This window comes from Acyrthosiphon pisum, chromosome X (assembly GCF_005508785.2).
Source record: "Acyrthosiphon pisum isolate AL4f chromosome X, pea_aphid_22Mar2018_4r6ur, whole genome shotgun sequence".
Taxonomy (NCBI): Eukaryota; Metazoa; Arthropoda; class Insecta; order Hemiptera; family Aphididae; genus Acyrthosiphon; species Acyrthosiphon pisum.
In genome coordinates this window covers 66,239,752-66,248,918 of record NC_042493.1, presented here as the reverse complement: position 1 = coordinate 66,248,918, position 9,167 = coordinate 66,239,752, and the positions used below count along the sequence as shown (strand labels likewise).

The 9,167-nt window shown below is 26.3% G+C and overlaps 1 non-coding gene across 1 annotated transcript; it reads left to right on the top strand.

The window, feature by feature from the left end:
- Nucleotides 1-322: 322 nt before the first annotated feature.
- TRNAR-ACG lies at nt 323-395 on the top strand. The gene has a single exon. It is a non-coding gene; the product is annotated as a tRNA-Arg (tRNA).
- The last annotated feature ends 8,772 nt before the right edge of the window (nt 396-9,167 follow it).

The following is a 9,167-nucleotide window of genomic DNA, read 5'->3' as shown; positions in this document are numbered from 1 at the left end:
ATGTCTAGAATATATGTTTTTGTTTTTAACTGGCTATCATTGATAGTATTTAATAGAAAAACATAGATTTTTAAACATTACATTAAACTAACATTTTAAACACCAAGTTTAACTAAGTAATTCGTAGTGCAATTTAATTACTAAAAGAATATAACTTCATCAACACTGTACATATATATATATTTTCATGTTATTATTGCCTTAAATTTTCTATTTAGGTACTTAATAGTGAGCTCGAGTGTAACACTATTTTAATTATTATCAAAAACATCACCGATGTTCAATGGCTTATATAATAGAAAAATGAATCGAGAATTCAACCGGCCTTGTGGCGCAACGGATAACGCGTCTGACTACGGATCAGAAGATTCCAGGTTCGAATCCTGGCAAGGTCGAAACATTTTTTTGCACATTTTCACTAAAAAATTATGATTTTTAATTTACTTGTATATTTTCATTAAACATGACTAGACAGTAACCCAAATCCGACGGAATTTAATTTTTAAACGGTTGTGTTACGGTGGTTATAGCGTTTGTGAACAATGTTGTGTGCATAATATAAGCCAGTGCAGTTATAACATTTAATTTAACATTTTGTTTCAATTCAAAATAGGTAAACAAGTGGGTACTGGGTAACCTCTCCGCTGTACTACAGTAGTTGTCGAGGAATGGTTGTCATTTTTGTTAGATTTTAATTCAATAATTTATCTATTGAAAACGAAAAACGATTCTGAGCGGAGACAGTGTGTTATCCAGTATATTTGTATAAATTATCAAATTTAATAATTAAAAACCACTGAACATCAAATATCGTAAAAATGTTAAATTAACGCTCATAAAAAATTATTATCCCTTTCCCATAAACTTATATCATTTTATACGAAAAAGCGGAAACGATTTGCGGGGTGGATATTTTATATTATATTTACAATTTACATGGTTATTACTTATTATTAGGGACCGGATTTATATGGAAATGTATATTATATGTATTGGAATATAAGCTTTTTGAAATCTGATGAAAATTGTCCCCGATTCAGATCACTCTTATTAAAATAACACCAATTTTATTTTGCATATTTTGCATATTTCAACGTTTTTACCTGTTAAATACACATTGAATGCATATTTGTAGTTTTAAAGTGCATATTATTATTTATAACATATATATTCGTTTTTCGTCGTATTTTCACGTTCACAGACACATAATATCGATAAAATTGACACCGATCGTTATTTCCAGAGATAAGATTGCAATATTACATACTTCATATAGTCATATGCAACATATATATATATAGATAAATTCGTTGCTCATATAATAGAATTCAAGTGTTAGACGGTCAGTTTTCGATGTCAGTCCGTGTCTTGCGTTTGATGTTTAAAATTGTGGCCGAGTGCGTCTAGTGATTTTTAATATCATTTTAATTCGGAACTTTAAAATGCCTAAAGTAAAAACTCCAATTAGGAGTCGTTTACAGACATACGTAAACGATCATAAAGATATTTTTAAAACCGATGGTTCAATTTTGTATTGCAATATTTGTGAAATTCCAGTTAACGCGACTACAAAGTTTTTGGTAGACCAGCATTTATATTTTATATTTTTGAGATATTTTGGTTCCAGAATAACCTACTTGTTTTACATTTTCAATCTTAAGCTGTAAAAGTCAAACATTTTATAAATTTTTAACTACAAAATCGTTTTTTAAATTTTAAACTTGATAAATATTGTCAACAATTTTTAATTGCTTATAAAAAAAAAATGTTCCTATGTATTTTTAATATTTTTCATATACTATTGGTAATAATATGTCAGGAGCCTTGAACTAATTTTTCACGTTTTTTTACACAGCAAATACAATTTTGTTGACATTAATATAAAAAAAAAAAAATTGAAAATGTCCGTAAACATTTCGGAAAAGGTCAAAATATTTTGATTTTATCAAGTACAGGAATTGATAAAATAAACATGATATAAATTTAATATGTCTAGAGTTATTCGTTTTCGAAATACAGCATAACAAATTCGCTACATGAGAAATCGAGTGAATATCCAATCTTGTAAAAGTATTAACTTCAAATGCTCATAAAAATCTAATTTGACTTTCTCAGACATTTTTTTATAAAGGTAATCAAACTTAAAAGGAATCTTGTACTACATTTTAAAATCTTAGATTAAAACAGAACAATTTTAAGAAATTTCTAACTCAAAATATTTTGCACATTTTCGTATTTTTTACGTTTGTCAAAATTCGAACTTTATAAAAAAAACTGTGACTATGTATTTTTAATATTTTTCAACTATCATTGTGAAAATATATTAGGAGCCTTATTTTCTATTAAAAAGATGTGATACCCGCATGTGTTGTCTCCGTCTTACAAGTACATGCATAACATAGCAAATTATACACAAAGTAGAACACGTGTAGCTCCGTTAGCTTAAAATTTAAAATAAATTGGCCTTTTATAAAATCTAAAGGTGAGATTATTATCTAGACAACCTCATGGACTTTTTATTATATTTTAATTTTAAAGCGAGCTATGAGTATTTTAAAATTGTAAATTGTTTATGCATTTTGAAGTAGGTACTCATAACTCGCTTAAAAATTAAAATATAATAAAAAGCTCATGTCTGATAATAATCTTACCTTTAGATTTTATAAGAGGTCAATTTACTCGAATTTTTAAGCTAACAGAGCTACACGTGTCTCGCTTTGCGTATAATTTGCTATTTTATGCACTTGTAAGACGGAGACAACATAATATGCGGGTATCACATCCTTGTCCCCTAATTAATAATTATATTCTAATATAATATCAATTGGATCGTAAGAATTATTACCTAACAATTTAATAACTATGACATCATAGGTGCAACTAGGGTTAAAACTCTTGGGGTGGGGGTCTCAGCCCATTTAACAAAACTATTAATTTAAAATAAACCATAGGCGGCTTAATTCTCAATCAAGGGGCTAAATCGTAATCAAGAGTGGTGGGGCTTCTGTATAACATTGAACACTCTAGTAGGTAGTGATTGTGTGAACTGTGAATACAGAATAACAATATTTTCAGTTACATTATCGTGGTCAATATTGCAGATCTGTGTAAGTGTGTAACTGTACCTATATTTTGTTGTAGATATATTATTTATACAATCAATGTTATGTGATTTAACTTTCATATTTTAATGTTACCACTTATCACTTATCACTCGGTTTGTATTATCGGTTTTGTCCTTGTACCATCTGTACTAGAATGATTACATTAAGGGGGTTCCACCCGGTGATTTTCTGTGTTTGTCTAACACAATATCACATGCGCGATGTAGAATTTCAGACGTGATTTTTGCCAAACATTCCAATTGATCTAATAAAGCAATAATAATTCTAAAATCCTATTTTAATTTTTAGGATTGCCCCTGTTGTCAGGTATAATTTGGCACAACCGCCACTACCACGGTAGTATTTCGAGCTTTTAAATTTTATTAATAACATAAATACATAACTTAATATGTTAAGTAACAATAAATTGCAAAAAATAATAATAATTGTAAGGATTAATAGTGGCTTTAGACATAGATAACCACTGGTTTTTCATGTTTGCGCCACTTCCGCCACTGTTGTGTTTGTGCAATTATAGTTATATTATGATATTTGTGACAATAAAAACTGTTGTTGTGGCGTTTTGAGGTATACTATAAATACGTTTTTATGTAGGTACCAACCTAATGGATAATAGTGTAAAAACTAATTTAAGATTTTCATTATCATTTTGAGATTTTTTAATAAAATAATATAGGTATTAATAGTTATATAAATATGGGTATACCAATTACAATTTATAATATGGTAATGAAAACCGACTAACGGGCCAACCAAAGCGTCAACTATAAAGCTTCAGTTTTGAACTTGAATACCTGACCACCACAGGGTTATAATTATTATCATTATTATAGCCTTATTGAGAAATAGGAACCAATCTCCTATCCAGCTATAATATCTTAAATCACGGTAGATCATAGACTATAATCTACCGTGTCTTAAATTATTATAATGCTATAGGTACATAATATTAATAATATAATTTATTAATATTTAAAATAAATATCACATATTTTTGGTACCCATATATTTTTTAGTACTGAGATATGTATTATAAATACATTTTCTTCTTCACATTTTAATAGATTACTGATATTTATGTGAATGTGTAAAACGGTATACTGATCATCATAATGAACGGTACAAATAAATAAACCAATTCCTGAAATAGGCACCCTAAGTACTAGAACAATAAATGAATAATAATAATTTGATAATGTTTCATAATGCATTTGTTTATTTTAACCTACCGACATCTATTGTTTTATCTTGAATGTCTGATAAAATACTCGTGTACACCGCTAAACATGTGAAGCTAGTAGTAGTACACAGAAAATACAACGCTAGATGTCTCTGTTGTTAATAAAACTGCTAATATCAGTGTCGTGTAGCTGTTTTTGTTTTAAAACAATGTCACAATGTATTATTTCCCATCGATTGCAATATTAATCACTTAAATTATAATACATTTAAAACTATATTCATCAAGAAAAATACTTAAAATACTACACAATATCACTTTCGTTTCCCGATTACGTGAATAAACATAACAATTCATTGTATTACCGTACCTACATCATAATATTATTTAGTTCATCTGGGTATGCATAATATGATACCTACCTATTTAATTGAATAAATTATTGAAATTTATGATAATTTAATATTTGTGAATTTTTTATCACGTTATTTTATTTGGCAATAAAAACTAAAACACCTTAATTTATGACACTTTTCCAAAATTGAATTATGTCATCAACTTACTATAATGAGGTTCAAAATATTCAATTATCTTTAGCGTCAATCGGATTTATCCTTTGCAAAAATAGGAGCTAAGTGTTACTTTGAAACAAATAAAATAATAATACAGCCAGATGACTGATGATAGTAGGCGTGGTTTAGTAGTTATAGTAAGTTATTATGGTTTAGTATCTAATTAACAGATATATCGTGCCAAAAAGTTAAGTTATATACACGTATACCTATAGGCTATAACTATTACTCATCTATGAGTGACATGATAACTGCAAAAGTTGCTCTTTGAGTAAGTATAACTTCAGCGAAGAAGTGTATTTATGAAGAGGGATGCTCGATTTTACTCCACGAAAACTGTTTTAGAAGTAGTCAATGTTGATACTTCAGTGGATAATAGAAATATTTTTTTTTCTATGGTTACATAAAATTTAACAATTATACTGAATAATTTATTATAATTCTTTTATGTAAATATTGTTATATCCGAATATAATATGTGTTGACTGACGACTGTAAAGTTAAAATTAAATATTCATGTAGGTAGATAGGTAATAATATGAATTATTGATTAAATAAAAATAATAATATAAAAATCTCAATAAGAGACGAAACAAATTGATAAGATATTTATTCTGATTACATCATATGAAAACAGTAGAATAGTGAATAAAGTATTAAGAATTAAATCAAATATAAAACGAGTTATAAATAATCTGTCTTCACGTGTTGTGTGTGATGAGTGATGAGTGAGATTTGAGTGGAATAAGATAAGTATTGGTTTTATTGTAGTAAAGTAATTTTTAAGTTGGTATATACCTTTTTTCGGTATAAGTTAGCCTTCTATTGGTCGAAAATTTTGCGCAGGTGGTACTTTCTCTACTCTTTAGAGATCGTTTGAGAAATAGTAGTTTTGTAGAAAATAAATAGTATATTAAAGAAAAACCCAAAAAACTGCACACTTTACTGTAAACCGTATAGACTACAGTCTATTACTTTATTAGTTATTATTTAATTGATTTTTTCCTTTAAATTTAAAAAAAAATGTTTCATTTTTGGGAAAAAATAAATAATTTTATACGAGATTATCTATTTACTATTTATATTTGAATCATGGTTGAAATATAGGTACATTTATACATATTATATATAATATATATTTCAACCATGATTTGGATCTTAAATGATAATATTTAGTCAATATATCTAAACACATCGTGTAAATAATGGTTTATTTTAAGCATAGGCAAAATATATTTTATTTTAAATCAATAGTTATTCCATGGTGTATCATATATTGTTGTGAGTAGGGTTATTGCTTATATAAGTTATGACATGAGTGAATACAAGACGTGTTAAAATAATATATTTATATGAAAACTAAATTTAAAATGATGTTACCTATACTATATTATGTTGTAGGAGGACGGCAATCCGCCATGAGTTTGTAAATAAATCATGTTTTCATCGATCGTTAGAATATAATAATCTAGTATCGAAACATAATAATCCTATATCTGAAATTACGACAAATTCAGTCAAATCAGTATCAGTCGCACCCGAAGTATTACTTTCTGTTTCTGTGGTATTATTACTATTACTATTATATTATTAAATGCAAATAGATGAACAATAATTAATACAAATTATCATTTTCTTTAGTCTTTTCATAATTCAGGAGGTCTTGGATAATTTTTATTATTTAACTCGATGCATTGTATACGCCGTGGAGCAGGAACCGTGTCAACGGTAATGATAATGTTGTTTTAGGTTCAGCAATACTGCAGATAAATTAATATACTCATGATACCCTGGTCGAATGGGAGCACAAAACGACCGACTGTAAAGCGTCGATGCAATTTGCGCTGATGCATTTCTTGTGTCAAACTTTTTATATGAATCAAACTAAAAAAATATATTATAATAATTAATAATATAGCCACGACTTACTTCTATTATCTAGATTAGGTTGAGTTGACTAAGTACATATATTACACATACTCAGTACCAAAAAATAAATAATCGTAACTATGTATTGAACTCCCTTGTTTCATCCATTTAATAATTATTACATGACATATATAATTATAATTAATTGTATTCATAGTTTTATTTCTATTGAAATTTGTTCGGATTTCGTTGAAACATAAATTTAGATTATTTCCCAATAGGCAATTTAAATAAATATGTAGTAAAATTTTTATTTTTTACTAACATAATAACATGACTTGATGACATTTTTTTATGAAAAAATACATAGAAAACACACACTCATCAAAAACCATAATATTATGTTTTATAAACAAAAATTAATATTTAAATAACATTTTTTTTAAATTAAAAAAATGGCTATCGAACGATTGAGAACACTTAAAATTAACAAAGAACTTACCGCTGACCCAAAAAATACCAGAAAAAGAATACGATTGAGAACGAATTTACGTGCAACGTTGCCATATAATTTTTTTGGCTATTGAAAGATTTATATCCGTATGCATAAAATAAATATTCTTGAAAAAACTCATCAATTAATAATTATAACCTTATACAAATATATGGGCACCTAATAATATGTAATACAAATATTTGAATACAAAATGTAAAATAAAATGTATTACTTATAAAAATATGTAATACACAGAATGATTTTTTAAACGTGGTCACCTCCGTTTATCCTTTTAATAATACTTTTATTCAAATTCTGATTTTATAAGTATACCTGAAGACAAATATTTTCAAATTACTGATCATTTTGTACTACTCAAGGAATGTCCTGTGGCAATACAAACTTAAATTATTCAAATGAAAATCTCCCTTTTTTAATGTACCTAAATAATTTTGCGGGTGATTCTCTTGAAAATGTTGAAGTATCAAAATCAAAATTCTAATAAGTAGTTTCTGAGTTGTTAAAATATTCATACTAATGATAATAGTCCTTAAATATGGTTTTAGAAAGATATAAACTGTATGTAATATTATATTTAGGTAGTATTTGTTATACTTCAATCATTTTTACAACTTATTTATATTGATAGATGACTAGTAATTACTAACATTTTCAGATCATCTAAGATCATCAAATAAAATTTCGAGCGTTCTCAATCGTGTTACCAAAAATGCCTTTCTCAATCGTACCGTTCTCAATCGTATTTTACCGAAAAAAATAAGAAATATTTATTTTATCGTTTGTAATCTTTTTTAATACAATAATAGTTCTTACCTATATCAGATAATTTTTTTTAGTGGAATAATATTTTTAGTCAATAATATAATATAGTATTATAAAATTTAAAAAACATGAATATTTCTATAAATACACGGTTACACATAATATAATGTAGGTCTACCCTGAGAAACCCTCAGAAAATAATATTAAATGTGTAAATGATTATATTATACGTAATATTGTATTCATTAAAATGAGGGCACATTACATTTTAACGTGAGATTTAAAGCTGTATTTACGTATTCAAATTTATATTGCTACTATAAACAGATGGAGTTTTATCCAATTTTTGGAATTGTATATTTGTATTAAAGACCTCTTAACTACCATGAAATAAATTTATAATTTGTTTCAATTTTTCGGTGATTGGAGAATAATTCACAACTATTTATATGGTTTTCTAACAGTATGATAATCAATGACAACTATAATTATATTGTAATATAATAAATTGAAAGTTGTAATGTATAAACTTCGAACATCTATAAATACATTTATTGAGACAATATGTTAATCATTAAATTAAATTAAAATAAAATACATTTTTGAAACTAATTTTTATAATGTCAAATTTTATAAGCAAATGATTTTTTAAATTTGATTATACATACTTACCTTAAATAGAATTTTCTAAAATCAACATATCATCGAGTACAATTGAATATTGAATAGATCAATAATATTTAGTAGGTATAGTGTCTATACGCATTAGATACACATACTATTTGCGTTTGACATACCGACCTCTGTATAATATATATATTTTTCAAATTGTCATTTCACTTTATCTAAGACATATAGTAAATTAGGATTGACATAATAGATATTGAGCGATGTGATCACATTCCTCGAGGAATGTATTTTCTATAAAAAAAAAAAAAAAATAAAAACAACAAAACATTAAGCTACAAATATGGAAGAAACATTCGCTTTAGCAAGCTTATTTGATTATTTATTTAAAAACCAAAAATTGTCTTTGTTTTTTAAATAATAATAAATAAATTTAAATAAGTTAGAACAAATATTAAGTAGTAGCAACTTAAAAAAATGTCTAGTAAAATAAATAAAAATAACTAGTGCTTAGG